The sequence below is a fragment of the Mastomys coucha genome, unplaced genomic scaffold (assembly GCF_008632895.1).
Source record: "Mastomys coucha isolate ucsf_1 unplaced genomic scaffold, UCSF_Mcou_1 pScaffold6, whole genome shotgun sequence".
In the NCBI taxonomy this organism is placed as follows: Eukaryota; Metazoa; Chordata; class Mammalia; order Rodentia; family Muridae; genus Mastomys; species Mastomys coucha.
The window spans coordinates 112,085,579-112,104,699 of NW_022196912.1; the positions used below are offsets into that span (position 1 = coordinate 112,085,579).

Genomic DNA, 19,121 nt, shown 5'->3' on the forward strand with positions numbered 1-19,121 from the left:
CAACTTTATGAGATCCCATTTGTCAATTCTTGATCTTAGAGCAGAAGCTATTGGCGTTCTCTTCAGGAGCTATTTTTCATATGTTCTTTGATATCTTGCAACTTAAGTACTAGAATAAATGAACTATTATTAATACAATTTATATTAGATAAGGAGACAAACCAATTCTAATATACACATAAACATATCCACACATAAATATATTCCTAAAAATTAAGGAAATTAGGAGAAATTATAATCTTTGAAGCAATTACAGTCTCTGAAGCTGGTTAATTATCAGTACCCCTAGTCTGGGATACTAAACTGTATCAAAAAAATAAAGTGATCTGAGCACTTTATTCATTATTCTCTACTTCTTGAGTATGTACACGATGTGATTGTTTCCCTAAAGACCTACTGCCATGGTCTCCCCACCATGATAGACTTGATTACAACCTAGAACTGTGAGCCAAAAATAAACTCTTTGTCCTTTGAATCTTTTTGTCAGGGTATTTAATAACAACAAGAGAAACTAACTAAGACATAGAGTGAACCAAAATTTCATTACATAATGGTGTGGGTCACTTACAGTATTATCTGAATGGAGTTTTTCATTGTCTGATTCAGAGGTCATGGCAATGTCTGTCTCACAGAGATCTGTGATATTGGCTAATGGACTGTGGTGGAAGTAAAGGAGTAGGTGGAAATTCTTTCAAATTCTATCTTGATCTGTGTAAGTGGTAAAGTTCTAGGTCAAGTCAAAAGAGTCCAAACTGAGTTATCAAAATAGAGCATTCTAGTGTAAATTCTATCACCTAAACATGCATGAAGTCCAGATCCCCGGTATGGTTGCATTGTCTGAGATCTAAGGAGTGAGACCCTAAATCAATATGACTGCTTTGCTTATAAGAAGAATGACACCAGGGATGAATGAGTACATAGAAAAGACCATGTGAGGGCACAGTAGGAATGTTGATGGTTTAGGTTTGAAATTTACCCTCAACACTGACATGTTCAAGCTTTGATCCCAATGCTGTAGTGCCAAGGTTTTCTGAAGATGTTTGGATCATGGAGAGCTCTGAGAACATCAATGGATTGAGTTTTTCTCTCTCCCTCTCCCTTTTCCTCTCCAACTCTCTCTCCCTCTCCTTTTTCCTTTCCCCTTCTCCTTTCCCATCCCTTCTCCCTCTCCCTTTTCCTCTCTCCCTCTACTCCCCCTCCCTTTCCCTGTCCACTTCCTCTCCATCTCTCCCAGGAGGTAATCAGTGTCCTCCACTAGACCATGTCCAATGTCATAATGTTTTGTCTTATGTAATGGTTTGTATATGCTCAGCCCAGGGAGTGGCACTATTAGAAGGTGAGGCCCTGTTGCAGTAGATGTGGCCTCATTGGAGTTGGCATGTCACTGTGGGTATGAACTTTAAGACCCTATCCTAGCTACCTAGAAGCCAGTATTCAACTAGATGCCTTCAAATGAAGTTGTAGAACTCAGCTCTGCCTGCACCATGCCTGCCTGGATGCTGCTAAACTCCTCCCTTAATGATAATGGACTGAACATCTGAACATGTAAGCCAGCCCCAATTAAATGTTGTCCTTCATAAGACTTGCATTGGCATGGTGTTTGTTCACAGCAGTAAAACCCTAACTAAGACACCTTACCATAGGCACAGAGACACAGAAATCAAATGACCAGAGATTATAGTCTCTAAAATGAAAAACCAAAGGAAGTCCTTTTTTCTTTTTTTTATTATTATATTTTAACAGGATAAAGAAAAGCTGACTAACATACTAGCCATCTATGTTAGCATACTGATCTTAGACTTCTAATGTCTACTGTTTAAGTCACCAGTGCATTATTTTGTTGTGGCAACTTTAGGAAGTTAATCCTTGGGCTCAATCAAGTTTACAGATCCTGAACCTCTTGGAGGAGAGGGCAAGTCCTTAAGAGGTTTATGCTACTTTTTCAAACATTTATACCATTAATCTCTCTTCCAGTTTCTCCAAAGAGACCTATGATCTTTTATCTAGATGACTAGTCCCTGACAAAAGGAAAATACACTTTTTGAATATTGCTACACTCTATCTCAGAAAAGTCAAAACATTATTGTAGGAGGCTCAACAGGGACTTGTAGAAGTCATATGATCAATGGAGTTTTAGGTGACATTCATAACTCAGTAGCTTCTATGGATTTCTGAACCCCTCCTGTGGTTGTTGTCTCAGTTAGAAGGCAGAATTACAGTGAATACACTGAGCAATTAGCAGAATCTACACACTGATTCCATGTTCTGTGCAGTAAAGAAACTATGATAGGAAAAGCCCTGGTGGAAGCTTCTAAAAGTGGTTCCTATCCTGGAAAATATTGAAACAATGTGTTGCTACGTCCCTAGAGGGGTTGTGGAGATTGTGATGGCAAGGACTTGGAAGATGGGGAGTGATGGTTCCCATCACACCCCCCATCGACTCTCCAATTTAGCCTGCACAAAAGACAGATGGAACTCAAAGAATGATAGCATATTACTGCTAACTTATCCAGATGGTGACTCCAATTACAGATGTTATTCTAACGTGGTTTCATTGCTTGAGAAAGCCAATATCTCCCTCATATTCATCTGTTGAACTGGTAAGTACTGTTTTTGTTCTGTTTTGTTTTGTTTTAAATATTCATCATGGACTGCAGAGATGGCTCATCAGTTAAGTGCACTGGCTGTTCTACCAGAGGACCCAGGTACAATTGCAAACATCCACGTGATGGATCAGAAGCATCTGTAATTCAGTTCCAGGAATCTGACATCTTTTTCAGGCCTCCTTGGTGGTACCAAACAAATATTTCAGCAAAACACACATACACATAAAAAGTTTTAAAATTAAAACTTCATCGGTAAAAATTGTCAGAAGCAATTAGAATTCAGCTGACAATGCTAGCAATATCTCAGTTATTGCTGATATATATCAGTTACATCAGTAACCCACACCTAAGTCATAATTCCATCTGCAAAGGACCTGATTGTGTTTCCTTCCATAAGACATGACACTAATAACATGCTGACTGCATGGTACAAATCTTTAAGATTGGTAAAAAGCCCCATTATTCTTTGTGAAAACAAAGAAAAAAACTACTCATTTTTTGATAAAAAGCATTAAGCTTCCTCCTGGTTTTAGCAGAGACTTACCATTTAACTACAGGTCAATTAATGTCCCTATGACCTGAGACATGTATCACAAACTTACTATCATTAGACAGATTGAATCCCAGTTATTTAAGGAGAGTGGTAGACACAGCAGACTGTGTATTATGTTGTCTACAAAGAGGTTGCTATGAATATCATGCCACAATTATCATACTCCTGCCAACTTTTCCTCCACAAAGTTGTGTCCCTAACTTCACATAGAGTTTCCTACAACCAATGTGACAGTTGGCTTTACTGAACTATAATAAACAACATTGGCAAAATGGTAAAAGGGATGTCCAGGGAAGAGTAGGTAGATTAACGTGCCTGGATGGGCAAAACCTGTGGAAATATTTGTGTTATATATGAAGGTTGATTAGAATTGGCACAGATGAGGGATATAGAAAGAGATAGGTTGACCTACACTGTGGATCCAAATCAACTTCATCTCATAGCTATAGTTTTCAAATTTATTCCTGAGTGAAATAGTCATGGTAGCAAGAATAAAGGCTGTATATAGACACAGCAATATGACTACACTGACCAAGGCTACAGCTTCCATTGAACACTCAATCTGTTAGAAGATAAAACTGAGTCCTCTTTATGGCACACTTCCATGGTTATCAGAGAGATAATCACTAGCAGGTTGATTATACCAGACCACAGTCATTGTGGAAGGCATTTAGTTTTGACTAGAATAAACATTTGCTTTGATATGGTTTTGTCTTTCTTCCATCCAATGCTTCTGCAGAGCTGACCTCAATAGACTTACAGTAACTACAGACTCCCATAGTAACAATGCACACAGCCTTGCTTTGGGTCATAGACTGACATCTGACTAAGTGTGCCAATGGTCCTGGGGTCATAGAATGTGTTATATACTCTGTTCCCCATCATTCTGAAGCAGCAGCTGGAGTGGCCAAACAGTAGAATGGCTATTTGAAGATTCAATTACAATGCCAGATAGGCTGTCATATCTTGCAGAGCCAAACAACTATCATTCAACAGGATATATATGTTCAAAGTCAGTAGTTAGTATATAATTCTGTTTCTTGTTATTCATGGATCTAGGATACAAGTGGCAAAATGAACAATTACTATTACTCCTAATGATTCACTAACAAAGTTTTGTTTCCTGTCCTCAGCCTCAGGACCTTATTCTCTGTTGTTCTTAAAGGCCTTCATTTGTAATGAGGAATACCAATTACACCACTGAACTAGAAGTCAAGACTTCTATGTGGCTACTTTGGGCTCCTCATGCCTCTGAATCAATAAGAAAGGAAAGGAGTTACTATGGTAACTGAGATAGTTGATCCTGATTAGCAAAAGGCTGATAAATCCCTGAGAGCATCTCTTAGCACTATCGATTACTGCTTTGGTAGATGAAATTTTATCGTGACTCAAAGTCCTATAATGAGTGATAGTGATTACTTAGTGTTCGGATTATTGCTTTGGGTGTTATGGTTCTCACTGTGATTTCAGACCTACAGAGATGAGGGACCACACACCTCTTTCAAACGATGCTAAGGCTGTCCTCACAAATTTATTTCTCAAAGTCATAGTGGAAGTTATATCCTCTAGATCCTCCCAGGGTGAAGGAGTAGGTCTTGCAGGATAGATCTGCTCAGTCACTCTAAGCCTTAAGATGAGTACATTCTTTAATGTGCCGAAATGGTCCTGGAATATCAACTCCAAATGTTGAGTGAAGGCAGCCATTTTTCAACCGCTAATAAATTGCTAGCAACCTATCTAAACTCTTAAGCCAAAATAATCCAGATATTTTGTTTAGTGGACCAATGCCAATAAACTTGGACTTACCCAACTTTGTGTCCAATTGACCTGATCTCTAGTCTCATAAATGGAATTCTTTGTTGTATGTATAACTATAAAATATACTCCTTTGGTATATAATGTACATATTCATGATGGGTCACAATATTCATTTGGCCTTCCAAAACTTGGGTCTAGTTATAATTTTAGAAGCAGTAGATTGTCTATTTGGAGGAGAACTAATGGTGGCTTGATGAGCAACTACATTGGAAAAAGTCTTTATTTATTCTTCAAAGTACAGCTACCTCTTCAGACAGGGAAATCAGACCTGCTTCCTCTGGCAAATAAGACTTGATGGACCTTAAGGACTTGGGATCTACAGGTCCATTTGGATTTTTCTGGTCCAAATGGTGTCTTGAATAAGAATTTCCTCCATATCTTCATATGTTTGAGTACTTGGACTAATTGTTTGGGGAGGATTGAGAGGTATGGAAGTGTTGGGGGAGATGAGTCATGTGAGGTATTGAGGTTTCAAATTTCTCCTGCCATCTCCAGTGCCCTTTCTGCTTCCTGTTTGTAGATCCAGATGTGAGTTCTCAGCTACTGGTCCAGCTTGTTTCCATGTCTTTACCTTCCCATCATGGACTCTAACCCTCTGGAACCATAAGCCCTTTTCTATAAGCTGTCTTGGTCAGGTAGCTCAGCAATGAAGACAATGCTGTTGTTAATGGAATAGGATTTGTGCCCTTATTTATAAGTAATCTAGAGAGCCTTCTTTCCTTTTCCACTCTTGGAGAACACTGGAGAATATGACTGAGTATGAATTATGAAATGACCCCTCACCAAATACAAAATCTGTTGACATCTTAGCTTCTGAGTTTCCAAAATGCACTTTATTAAATACTTTCTTTTGGTACTTGGTAATAGCAGCCTAGTTTCAGGCCACTTAAACAGATGTGAGGTCACTAAATAAACACATAGAGCTCATCCTTGCTTTCCTCACTTTCTCTAACACAGGAAAGACCATCCAATCACATTCTGTGCTAAAGTATGGTTGAAACCTCATAAAACATCAAATACATAGTGTCACAGAACTTTGAATATATATTGGATATCTAATGACAGCATGTTTTATGTCCCCATAACTGCTATTGCCTTCTCTACCCATGGAAAAAGCACCAATAACACCTATGGATCAAATCAGACTCAAGAGTCACCACCTTTATTTAGTCTTTTATAGAACTACTCTTAACACCATATTCTGCATCATTTGAAATTCTACCATAAAATTATACTTTATATATATATATATATATATATATATATATATATGACATGTACATAATATCTCTGCATATTTTAAAATGTATTTTAGATTTATTTTATGTGTGTGAGCATTTTACCTGCATAGTTTGTGGAGGTCAGAAGAGGTCACTGGGTGCCCTGGAATTAGAGTTAAACATGAAAGGTATTTCATAAGGGTTATGAAATACCCTATGGGTATTGGAAAGCAAACCTCAGTCTTTTGCAAGAGCAGCAACTACTCTTACTGCTGAGCTAGCTCTCCATCCCCATGTCTGCATAGATTTAAACATACTTGCATGGTTATCATAGCAACTAGCAAGCCTGACATAGGACATAGTCATATCATAGGACAGATCAGAAGAGAGAAATTCTCTACCAGCAGTTCATGCTGCTCTGTATAAGGACAATTTCTTCTCCAATGGAATTTCAGTTTTTCTCTTGAGTCTTACCAATTGATTTGGTGAGGTCCATTTAAATCATCATCAAAGATAATGCCTTTCATAGGCAGTAGCCTTATGTCCAAGTTACATTAACAGCAACCCATGGACTAACATTAAACTGAGTAACTGGAAACTAAAACCTAACAAGGTTGACACATAAAATTGAACATGATGCTACTGTCTGCCAAGAAAAAATCAGGACATCAGAACGTGTGACATTTCAGTAAAATGAAGCCCATATTATAATTCATCAGCCTAAATATTAGTATGGCATTGAACTCAGTACAGGTAATTGTGGCAATAAATCAAAATAACTTAGATGAAGTCAATGTTGCTCTGTTGGAGGTGATCCTAGAGCAATGGCACCTGCATCTCAAGGCAGCTCAGCATTTGGTTGTCAGTGCTGGGGACTGAGTGAGGAAGATTAAGGTACTTATGACCCAGTACTTCTATAGCATGAAAGCATAGGACTTTCTTTTTTTTTTTTTAAACTTGAGCTGTGGTTTTTTTTTTTTTTTTCTGAAAACTCTTCACTACTTCCAGTTCTACCCATTTAAAATAGATTGTAAGAAACACCTAGAGTTCCATTACTTAAAGTAAGGAAGTAAATGAGTCCCAAAGAGAACTGCAATCTGTGTCACTCCTGCCTGACACTGACCATCCTTCTCAGAGACCAGCTAAGTCATCTTTGGGAACATCCAATTGTCTTCAGTCTTAAAGGAGACCAAATTCCCAAGCTCTGAGCCTACACCTTTTATACATACAACCAGTCCCTAACAATCCTAGCCCTAACATTCTCAGGGTCGTGAGAACAAATGAAGGCCTATATGCCACGGTTCTCCATTTTTAGGTATTATAAACAGAATGAGAAAACTAATGTAAAATTGGTTTTATCAGTTGCTCAGACAAACATGCCTTTACAAAGAGCTGTAAGGTGGATTTCAACTTTGTAGTTTCAGACAAAGTCTTTGGAGTGTTGTGCTCAGTCATAGCAGGAGTAGGTGGACAAGCCCTTAGCCCAAAGCCTCTGTACCGTCATCTTGTCATCATTGCACTGTAAGGACATTCTGACACATGTGTGAGCAACTTGCCAAAAATATAATCTCTGTCTGTTCTACCACCAACAGTCTCTTAGTATTTCTTCATGGTCATTATTTTATTCATTATGTCAAACTACTTAACAGAAACAATTCAAGGGAATTTCTTTTGTCTTATGGTTTCAGAAATTTTGGTCCATGCTAGTGCAGAAGGCTTGATGGGAGGTGTTCATTTCTGACAGTGGAAGCCTCTGGCAGTTACTTGTTCACACGCTCCAGACCAGGAAGCAGAAGCTACAAGCCCTACTCAGAGGTGAGTCTAACCTTCAGGTGCCTTCCCCTAAAGGCTGACTTCTGTCAGACAGGCTGCACTTTCTAAAGGCTCTACCACTCTCAAAATTGTACCACAAGCTGGGAAGCAAATATGTAAAACAGAACCTTCAGGGAACATTTAAGTTTCAAAACATAACCTTCCACTCCTGTAACCCATAGGATTATGGCCAGATTACACTGCAAAATGCACCAGTCCAACTTCAAGAATCCCCATAGTCTTAATTGCCATAAACGGTTCAGAAGAGAGTCTCTCCAAAGATCCAAAGCAATCTTCACAGCTGTGAATCCCTGTAAAATCAAAAGGAAAATTATTACTTCTTACGTACAGTGGTACAGAATAGATATTTCTATTCCTACAGGGAGTAACAGGGATATCAAAGAAACAGTGAAGAAAATCAAGACAGAAATGAAAACAAATTGATGCACAAAATGACTTTGTAGGTGAATTTTTATTATTTCTTTGGAAAGTAAGGTGATATAAGGAAGCCAGTTGTCATACCACATTCAAATTTAACTTGTCCTATGGTCCTATATAACAACAAAAAAAGCAAAATAAATTCACATTACTTTGGAGTCTTAATGTTGAGGTAAGTGGAGATGGCTCTTTCCTAATGACAATGCTTTGCAGAAAAACAATTATATAGGCTAAGATATCAAGGAGAAATCAATACATATCAGGTCTTCCCTTCCATGTGAGAACAGTTGTTTCAAAATATGCTGGAAGGTACAGGCGGGCGTTTCAGTGTCAGGAAAAGTAGTTCTTTTGGCTGTTAAGTACACGATAGCCATGGGCAGTTACTTACCCCCTGTGAAACTTAATTTTCCCATCTTAATTTTTTCCATGTAGTAGGGTTCTCATTTCAAGGGCTATAGTGGACATTCAAGAGGCCGAGTGTGGGAGACTCCTCAAGCAGTTCCTTATAGGAATCCCAGAATGAAAGACAGAATAAAGATCAAATGTTATACCCTTCTCCTCCACTTCCTGGTCAGGTTAACTTGAGCAAATGACCTCGGCAGCAAGCACTTTCTGGGCAGGTTCCCATTAGCTTAGAAATATTTTTAGTGTGTGTGTGTGTGTGTGTTTGTGTGTGTGTGTGTGTGTGTGTGTGTGTGTGTGTGTGTGTGATGCATACATATATACATAGATATAAATATTAGATGAAATAATATGGAGAAAGTACCACATTCATACTTGACACTCTGGAACATAGTATGTTAGAAATTACAGTAGTTAATAATACATTTTAAATGGAAAAATGATGAGTTATAAAAAAAAAGAAGTCTTCTATCCCTGTGGTTAATTGAATGAGATGTCTGTCATGATCTTAGGAACTTTAACTTGGTCCCCAGTTGCTGGTACTGTCTGAGGAGTTTTGGGAAGCATGTCCTTGCTGGAAGAATTTTGGGGGAGCGAGGTGGGGAGTTTTAAGAGCTTAAGGCCTTGTCCTCTTTCTAGTTTTCTTGGGCTGCTTGGTGTCTATGGTTCAAGATGTGAGCCCTCAGCTTCCTGTTCCTGCTACCATGCCTTCCTTCTTTCATCATGGACTCTAACCCTCTGGAATTCTAAACCCCAATAAACTCTTTCTTCTATAGGTTCCCTAGGTCATGGTGTCTTAGCACAGCAACAGAAAAGCAACTGATAAAATTCCTATATGACAAGCTCATGTGGTTAAACTGGAGGAGAAATGGCTGAATCCAATAATTATTCAGAATCCAATAATAGAAGTGATCTGGAAAGCTATTTCTGGGAACTGTGAGGAATCCCTCCTCACACACAGCCTTATTCATATGAAGGGTATGATGTGCTAGAATGGTGGAACAGGACTGGGTAAGCCTTTTAGTCGGTCTACTAAAACACCTGACTCTCCTACCTCAAGAGTACTGAGCTCCTTAAATCCAGGAACCATCTGTTTCTCCCCAGAGATTGTTCATACAGCCTGGCACAAATAACTACTTAGTAATTCTTAAATTCCTTTAATAATTTATCCATTCACTGTGTGCATATGTGTGCACATATTTGTGTGTGCATGCAAGCCAGAGAGCGACATACAACAGTTGGTTCTCTCCTTTTCCCGTATGGGTTCTATACATCAAATTCAGGTCATCATGCTTAGCAGCTGGCACTCACCAAGCCTTCTCAACTGACAGCAGTTTTTTTAAAACAACTATTCAAATAAATCTTCCTACCCTGTTGACCTGAATTCTTAGCAAACCATGAGTACTGAAGCTGCACAAATGATGTATCCCATGCCATCCTGTCCTGTGATATAGATCCTGGCCCATAGTGGGTAATCCAGGAGGCTTGAACAATTAACTGAGTTAGTTGATACTGATGAACTCCACTGCATTAGAGATACTGACTGACACACAGCATTTTGATGCTGCTGACCTATTCTGAAGTACATGAATCCAGCCATAAACTTTTCTTGTCTGAACACCTATCAGTCAGGATTGTGTGTGTGTGTGTGTGTGTGTGTGTTTTATTGTTCTCTCCTACTGCTATAACTAGTGTCTCCTAATAGGCCTACCTTTCATAAAACTGCAGCATGCTGGGATCACCCCAGATAAGCTGAAGTGATAATAACAAAGGTAATCATGTAGTGATTAAGTCATAGCAGTCCACAAAAGGAGGATGCTGGGTTGTAAGAGGCGGTGATGTACTGCAACACCAAAGAGAACAGAAGCAAAAGAAGATGCTATGACGAGACTTGGCTAAGTCAGAGAAGGGCTCTCAGGGATAAAACCTGTTGTAATGAAATGCCCAGAGCAAGATGGTATACCTTTTCTACATAGAACCCCATGTTGGCAAAACAAATGTTTAAAACAGCATTTTAAAAGCACCCTAAATTCTGCAATGAGCCATTTAATTCAGTTCATGATTTACCACCCTTCCACTTTCTTCATTCCTTCTATGTCTCAGAGACAGACAAGGTACATTGCCCACCCATGCTGGCAGCAAGATAAGCCCTTGTCCCTAGCTACTCTCCTACTCTCATGTGTCTTTCCTGGCTCCTGAGTGGTGATCTTCTTCAGGTCATGTCCTCTCATGGAGGGTAGATGATAACGAGTTTCACTGATGGGCACAAAGACAGGACGGTGACAGAGGCTGTACACAAAAAGGTGCTATTCAAGAATCCTGACTGAAGTGAAGCTGGACTGTAAGCTATACATAAGGCCATGAGTCCCATGGTCCAGTCTGTTCAAGCCTTTAAAGCTGAGGTAGCCAGTGTGGAGGCATCCAATGGATCATCTTTCAAATACACAGAAACCACAAAACTAGAAATAGAGTATGAAGTACTGAGGTTGAGAGTGGACAAGTGGCTTTCAGATTCACATATGATTGTGGCTCGCTGAATGGGCTCTTCCTTTCTTCTACCCTGGCTTGACACATTTTTTTCCTAGTGTAATCCTAATCTGTCACTTGCTAGTATGTGCCTTCTGCATATAATCAGGTCTGTCTTCAGTGACTCTGGACCTCGGAAAATGCTGGGTCAACCAAGAAGGATTTCCTTTGCCTCTATCATGGAGACATCAGGTTGGGTCTCTAGCCAAATTACTTCTCTAATTTTTTATCCTTTATGTCACCTCCAAACCATTAAAGAAAAATAAACTACCCATTACTCCATGACAAACACAAATCCACCCTGTATTGAAGTACTAAAACTGTAGCTTCTCTTCAGTAAGCTTTCCTAATTACCTGAGTGGTTGTATACTCTGCCTGTGTCTATGATCAGTCAAGGGTGTGAACTAATAATGATAAAACTTAAAGAGCTGGGATAAAAATGCACAGTGAAGGAGAGTAGCTAGAGGACTCATATCCCATGACCATTGCCTTGGAAACTGAGGGGGCCACTTAATACTATTCTATTTTTTAGAATAGAATAAAGTTTCCTTATAAAGACTCAAACACTGAGAAGTAACACTGAGCAATGACAGAATTAAAGGCAGGGAAAAAAGAAGCCAAAAATCCAGTATTGAGTTTAGTCCTATAATCTTGAGAACTCACATTCTCATTTGTGAATGACTAATAGGTAGGTGTGACTAAATTGGTGGTCCCCACATGACATGGTGATCAATTATTGCAATGGAATAGCATCTGTTTAACAAACCCATTGGATCAGAACTTCAAGGGCTTTTACCCAGGAATCTGTATCTTTCTAATTTTTCTGGAAGATTCTTATAGTATCAAGTCTGAAAATCACTGAAATCTATAAACAAAATCCCACTTTGGCTTAGATAACCCCCTCCCACTGCCTTTACAGTATAGATACTGCCAATGTTAAGGTATGTCCTATGGGTAACTAGGGAAGTCTCTTTGAAACTAAGGCTTGTTGGAATGGCCCAAACAGTCCATTGTATGAGAAATACCTTCATGTCATACTGAAGGCTGGCTAAGTTTCTTCTCCAGACTCAGTTGTTTATTTACAGATAAAGTGTTCCTGAATGCTCTTACTCCTGCTTCTCTCCCTTGCCTCTTGCCCCTTTGTTCCCCTTCTCTCCCTATTCCCTTCTCCCCTCTTTCCACATGGTCATGGCCAGCCCCTACTTTTCTACTCTCTCCTCTCTCTGCCTTTCTCTGCCTCTGCTATCCTCTTAACTCCCCTCCCAATGGCCTAAATAAACTCTGGTCTATACTAAAACAAAAATGTTCCTGAATAAGGGCTCTCTTGGCATGGCCAAGTTTACTTTTTAGGAAACTGTCCTAGGCATAGACGGGCAGATAATATTTGTACCTTCCATTTGTTAAATACCTACAGTACTTATGACCATCAAACATATCTCTTATGTGAGAAAACTGGTGCCCAGCCCAGTACATGGAACAATAATGTTAACTTCTACCTTATAGAAATATTGTGAAGATTAAATTAACAATGCAGGTGTGGTATTTATAAACAATACCTGATGGCAGGCAGTATTTAGTGCTACCTCTTATTATATTAAGTTGAAAACCAAATAAATTTTCAATAGTTAAAAATTATATATCTATATATATTTATAAATATATAATAAATATAAATATAGATACATTACCTTTATAGTGTAGCTACTGCCATTATTAAGGAATGTACTATGAGTGCATGGGACAGTCTTACAGTGTTCTTTGTAACTAAAGTATGTTGGAATGACCCAAATATACTGTCTAATTCACAGTCAGTGTCCTCCTTTGTAATAGAATAACTGCCTTTGGTCTGATCCCTCACATCCACACACATACTGATGGAGTTATTTCCCCCAGATCTTCTCATCCTGAAGCTGAGCATGTTCAATTCTCTTGTTTCTTCCTCAGGGTTTGTTTTCATCATTTCTATAACTCTCTACTGAGAATCCTTGGATGTTCACTGGGGGAGATTTATTTCAAATTGCATCATTCACAGAGAAAAATTCCAGGGGAAAATGTCAGCCTAGTAGAGAATACTCACATGGCTCTTCTCATCGCCCGCAGGTTTTGCTCTTGTTAGTAGACTGCTATGAATGTTCTTTTACAGTTTTGCCCACAAGGAACAAGAAGAGGAAATCTAATATGTAGTAAAACACTGTAAGTGGGAATCATTACATATGTTTGCACTAGGCCAGATATTTAATAGATAAATGTCAGATGAGGGAAATATTAGAAACCTTATAGGCAGAATCTATTGGAGTCTTTTTTTTTTTAAACCATGTCCACACTAAACATTGACTCTCACTCATAAAATCAAAATGAAAATCAGGAAAAAAATCATTTTCTCTGAACAAAAGAGCATGTTTAATAATCAGAATTGAAGAGGCTTCCGCAAAGCTAATGAAAATATCTCAGGACTGAAGGCAGGAGATTTCAGACTGCATTCCATCTCCTAGAATGGCTTCATGCAAGCTACATGGCCTTAGGCAAGTTACTTAACCTTTCTACCAGTTACCTCATGTCTACAATATGAGGCAGTAAGTTTGGTCTGAGTAGCACACGGACAGATGATAACATCTGGGACACAGTGGGTGTGCTCCGTGAATGCTTCTTGACATTGCTGTTCCTGTAAGTGGTTTGTAATATGTGAAAATGCACACAGCCCAGTAGGATGCATATCAAGGTGCTCATGCATGTTCTAAACTATACAGTCTCCACATGCTTCATTCATTCTCGTTATAGATGGGTGAAAAAGTTAATGTGCAAAGAAATACATAAAAATAATAGGCATCAAGAAAAATACCCATGCTGACCCCTTTGTTGTGTTGAAAGGGCACATATTTATCCCTCCTGGCTTCCCATTCCACTAGGTAGCAGGAAAGCATGCCCACCCTTAGAAGCAGATGATGTCTTACTTGAAGAACTCTGTATTGGGACTTATTAGCTCTGTTCAAGGCAAAGTCCCTGAAGGGTCATATTCTAAGATGACATCATCTCCATCTTGCTTCCACAGATGAGTCCTCTGATGCCATTTTCTGAGGCTCTTGAGGATTAGTCTGTGCATTCACTCCCTGCCAAGAAATTCAGTTCTTTCATTCCCCAAGTTGCTCGCTAAGTTAATTATTCTACTAATTTATCCCACTTGCGTCCATGTGCTGTTCAGAACTCACTTGTTTCTTTTTTTAAGGTGATATTTTTTGTTTATTTATTTTATTAGATATTTTCTTTATTTACATGTCGTACAATATCTCCTTTCGCAGTTTCCCCTCCAAAAAAAAAAACCAAGAAAACGAAAAACTAAAAAACAACAAGAACAAGAACAAACCCCTGTACCCTCCTCCCTCCCCCTGCTCACCCCACCCTCTCCTGCTTATTGGCCCTGGCATTCCCCTACATTGGGTCATAGAACCTTCACAGGGCCAAGGGCCTCTCCTCCCATTGATGACCAACTTGACCATCTTCTACTATACATATACTGCCAGAACAATCAGATCCATCCATATGCAGTCCTTGGTTGGTGGTTTAGTCCCTGTGAGCTCTGAAAGTACTAGTTAGTTCATATTGTTGTTTGTCCTAAAAGGGCTGCAAACCCTTCAGCTCCTTGGGTCCTTTTCCTAGCTCCTTCATTGGGGACCCTGTACTCAGTTCAATGGATGGCTGTGAGCCTCTACTTCTGTATTAGTCATGTGCTGTCAGAGCCTCCAGGAGATAGCTATATCAGGCTGGATTGTCCTTCCTTCAGTCTCTGCTCCATAGTTAGTCTCTGGAACTCCTTCCATGACTCAAGAAGGAAGACCAAAATGTGGACACTTCATTCCTTCTTCAAAGGGGAAACGAAATACCCATGAAAGGAGTTGCAGACATTTGTTTCTTTACTAGGACCTAATCTCATGTGTCTTAAAAGGACTGAAAAACTCATAGGCAGCTGGGAAGTAATGGTATACACCTTTAATCCCAGCACTTAGGAGGCAGAGGCAGGTGAATCTCTGAGTTTAAGGGTAGCTTGGTCTACAGAGTAAGTTCCAGGATTGTCAGAGCTACAGAGAAACCCTCTCTTGAAAACAACAAACCTCATAGGCATTTCCACTATCTCATTCCACCCCATGTTCTAAATGCTTGATGGCAAAGCTATAGAGAAAGTAATGATAAACATCAACCTCAGAGGAAAGGCCTCCAAATATCTTAATTAGTATACTACTCTGGTCACTGTGCCTTCTTGTTTGTAATTAAATTTCATTTATTTGGTTTCTCTATATTACAAAAATAATGCACATTCACTGTGGGGAAAAATAAATTCAGAAGCAAACAAAGGAACAAAATAAATCCCAACATTCTTGTCCAGTTATCCATAGTTAATATGGGGTGATTTGCTATCTATTATTTATCTATTTATCTATATTTTCATATATCTATTTACATACCTACTCATCCATCATCTATCTGGTTGCTATAAATATCAAGGCAATATAGCTATTCACTCATTGTGGATTGAGGCAAGAAAGAGAGCACAGACCTATCTCCCCTGAGACAGATGCATGTGGAGGTCTGAGCTGTTAAACACTACTTTGTCAGATTCTGGGGCAGAGTAAACACTGTGCAAAAGTGTCTTGCACAAGACTGTCTGGCAGTTAGTTGCTCCTGAGAGGACTAAAGGTACACATGATGGAACGAGGCCCTTGTTGGTTCCAGTGATACTCCTATAGGTTAGGATGGAGAAAATGGCAGCAGAGCCAGCAAAGCCATTTGCCCCTGGTTCCAGAAGTAACATCAAGAAGGCCCACTTCGAAGCAGGAAGTAATCATCAGAAGACAGGAAAGATCAGAGGTCCTGTGAGCGTGTTTGATGACAGCAAAGTTTAGCAACCTTGCTGGATTTAAGAACATGAGCACAGAAGCCATCTTTCTGAGGATCTAGAGAGAAGCTAAATCCTTTCATTACTTGAGTAAGGCCAGCCATAAGCAAGTGGCTACCAGTGATGTCACACAATAGATTTTTGAATTTAAGTTTAGGTGCCTATTAAAATTTGTAACTGCATATCCTGTAGTTATCTTTACAGATTCTTTCAATGAAGTAACTGTAGCATCATCAAAAAGTTCTTCCTCTGTTGCACTCATCCAAGGGCAGTCTTTTTCCTCTTTCCTTGATCACAGGTAGCCTTGTAACTTGCCTCAAGCAATAGAATGCAGTGAGGAAAAATCATATCAATTTGGTTGTCTATATACCATAGATAAAGTCACCAAGACCACACTCATGGTTATTGAAGTCATTTGGATTTGTTGGATAGCTACTGGAGGAACACTGTGACCTACTAGGAACTCTAAGTGTCTCAGTAGGAGTTCATGAGAACAAATTTCTTATGCCATGGGGTTTATTGTAGGTAATTGGGGGAGATTTGAAAACAGTAGGGTTTTGCCCTGGAATACAAGCTGTCAGGAAGGAGGAGTAATTTTATGATTTGACATCTTAATAATTTTTCTTCTAGAAAGCAGAAGGAATAAAATAAGATTTTGTTGTAATTAGCAAAAAGGTAGTAGTCACTCATATTAGCCACAATGTCATTATTTTGTCTGTTTTTTACTAACATTACGGACTAGAACACAGAGTGACCTTATCTAATATCAATCCATTAAGAAAATATTTATGCTCAATTGGATAAATCCATGAAGCCATCTTTCTGGGGATGTAGAGAGAAGTTAAATCCTTTCTTTACTTGAAAGATTTCTTACAGTCAGCCATAAAATATGACCTAAGAAAGTGGCTAGCAATGGTGTCACAAATACATTTTTAAATTTAAGTTTAGGTACCTATTAAATAGTAGTGAATACTTAGATAGCTCATATTAAATCAAAATTACAAATGACATGGCCTCAATATTAATGGTTGTTTTCTTACATATTTAGGTGGAAGAGACTAGTGTTGAAAGACTTGGCAACTTCTAACATTGCTTAGAATATTCCATCAATGATATAAGAAATCCAGCTTCCTTGAGACCATCAAGCTAGAAGGAAGTCCAAGTTTACCACATGAAGACACCATAACAAAAATAATCCATGATGCCTAGCTGAAAGCAAAAACTAAGAAGTGCAATCATAGGACTATAGTCATGTCATCTTGGATATTCCCTATTGAGTGACATCAGCTGAGACTGCAGATGAGACAGATCAAAGAAAACTGGTCCATGCTATCATGTAATGTACTTTCTATTACACAGGAATAAAGTAGCTATTATATTAAGCTGCTGTGCCTTGAGATACACTTCAGTAAAACAGGTAGCCAGCAGGATTCTTTCACAATGAATTGGTCAGTAATCTCTAGAGGAGTGGAACCAACATGAGAAACTGTCTCATGAAATTACAGAGGCTGAGAAGCCTCGTGACCTGCCACATGTAAGCTGGAGATTCAGGAAGCCAGTGCTTTGGTTATGAAGGCTAAAGAACAAAGAGGACAAGTGGGTAATTCTAGGCTGAGGACAAAGAAATAAGATGCATCGTTCCAAGCAACCAAGTCTAAAACAAGAGTCAAATAGAAGAATTCTGCCTGCTGTTGACTTCTACTGAGACCCTCCAAGAACTGATGATGCTCACCCACACTGCTGAGGTCATCTGCTTTATTCAGTTCCCCCACTGGAATCTGATAATATCAGATAAGCCCTTCATAAATACACCTAGAAATAGTGTCTATATATGAATTTCACATCATAGAAAATTAATCATCATGGCTGATGAGATAGTTCTTGCTTTCAGAATTAAAGCTTTAGCACTGGGACATGGAGAATATTATTATTTAAAACTTTTTAAGCATTAGCCACAGACTGATGAAAGGAATAGTTCTCTTCCCTCTAGGTTATCTCTAGAATTCCTGGGGAGTTTTCTGACTCAGTCCCTCTCAGTTCCAAAAGCAGTTCCAGCGAGTTCTAGGGAATGTGCATAACACTGGCACTAACACTCTTCCAAGTAAGAGCTGTTATGCCAGACCTTCCCCACAGCCCAGCCTGCTCTCTGTGACTGTTCTGAGGGTGCCAGGTAGGCCTGCAGCTCTCAGTCTTGAATCAGCAACCCAGAGAACATCTGTCATATCAGAGCAGTAACCCTGCTGTGCCCAAGAAGCCCTTCCTGGGGCCTCAGGAGGAAGTCTGTTCCCAGCAGTCATTATTCTCAGTGCCAGAATATCATGGCAGCCAGCAGAGAGCTGTGAGACTATGAGATTTCTGGTTAACTGTCAGCTGGAGATACTGTCAACCATACTCTGATAGGGGCTGAGTTCTAATTACAATAGAAATAGTAAAAAAAAAAAAAAAAAAAAAAAAAAAAGTACAGGAAATTTATCAATACTTGGTTGTATTTGCAATGGGGGCCTTTGCCTCTGGGGCAAAATAAGATATACAAGCAGCACAATGTGTAATAGTGAAAAATTCTCTACCTTCTTTATTGCTGATTCTTTGTATCTCTCCACCCTTGGTAGATCCCACTCTCCCTCTATGAGTACTCATTTTGCACAGGTTTCTCATTCTCTCTGATCTTTCTGTATGCTGTATGCAGACCTATTCCAATGCAAACATTAGGAAAGTCATAGTTAACGTAAAAACTATAGCTATAATTGGTTCTAATTATAGTTTTGAACTCGGGACCTCTTAAAGAGCAGTCAGTGCTCTTAACCACTGAGACTTCTCTCTAGCCCTTATTATAGTTTTATATTTAGTTTATTATGTCT

The 19,121-nt window shown here is 39.1% G+C and overlaps 1 long non-coding RNA gene across 1 annotated transcript; it reads left to right on the forward strand.

The window, feature by feature from the left end:
* Positions 1–1,348: 1,348 nt before the first annotated feature.
* Positions 1,349–18,176, forward strand: LOC116080210. The gene is made up of 3 exons (XR_004114354.1): positions 1,349–1,545; positions 7,886–8,012; positions 17,312–18,176. It is a non-coding gene; the product is annotated as an uncharacterized LOC116080210 (long non-coding RNA).
* Positions 18,177–19,121: the final 945 nt, after the last annotated feature.